Raw genomic sequence first — 1,013 nt, 5'->3', positions numbered from 1 at the left:
AAAGAGAAAGGTGCATAGAATACAAATCCGAGGTCATAAGGAAACCATACCATACATTGAGAAAAGGCTGCGCAGCTAAACATCTAATGTACCAAACCATGTAGTTTGGGACGCCAAGTTACTAGGTAACAAAGGTCCTGGATAATGAAATCTCAAATCGATTAGATCATGTCTGGAACACAATGGAACCATATATAAGTGTCGACACATAAAGATATATTCGTACATAAGAGAGTAGCACTTGAACATAAAGATATAAACGAGGATCAGAACCCACGAAAGAGTACTCATAAAGAATAAATATTAGATTGAAAAGATAAACGTGAGGTTTAAAGTATCTATAGATAAAGATAGGCGTATTGGCCACATACATATATACAGAAACGCCATCTGATATAAACCAGTGAAATAGATGGGTCTTGTGAGGGAAAAGAAACCGTGAGATATGGTACATGATCACGAGGTCTAAAGGTGTTCATGTTTCCTACTAACAACATTCGATCATAGCTTGTTACACAAGGATACTCACAGAGACCATGGAACAAATTATAAGGAGATAAACTCATACGTGGTGGATCCTGCTACATAATTTCGAAATTGACAAAGGTCTGGTCATAAGAAAGAAATTAGATTGAGATATAAAGATGTAGTAAGCAGCATATGGATCACTGGATAAAGGACATCATTGTTCCATTATATAAGGACAATCCAATTCAGTCCACATTTACAAAAGAAATTCAAAATTTCCTTGCGTTTAATTTATACTAAACCTAAAAAAGGTTAGTAGACTGATACAAGTTATCTATTAAATCTGTAACACTAGCATGAACCGACTAGATTGTAGTACGGGCTAGTAGAGACGAAAGATCAGCCATCAGGTTGCAATCCAACATCAGATCCCTTAAGTAAGGATCCGGCATAGCAGAACAGTTTGTTGCTGCTGTATAAGGCATCTACTTCCACAAGACTCTGTCATGAGGCTGAGAGGAGATGTTTAATCTATTCTTCTCAAT

Source organism: Brassica oleracea, chromosome C1, assembly GCF_000695525.1.
Source record: "Brassica oleracea var. oleracea cultivar TO1000 chromosome C1, BOL, whole genome shotgun sequence".
NCBI classification, from domain to species: Eukaryota; Viridiplantae; Streptophyta; class Magnoliopsida; order Brassicales; family Brassicaceae; genus Brassica; species Brassica oleracea.
Note: the sequence above shows the minus strand (reverse complement) of the source record.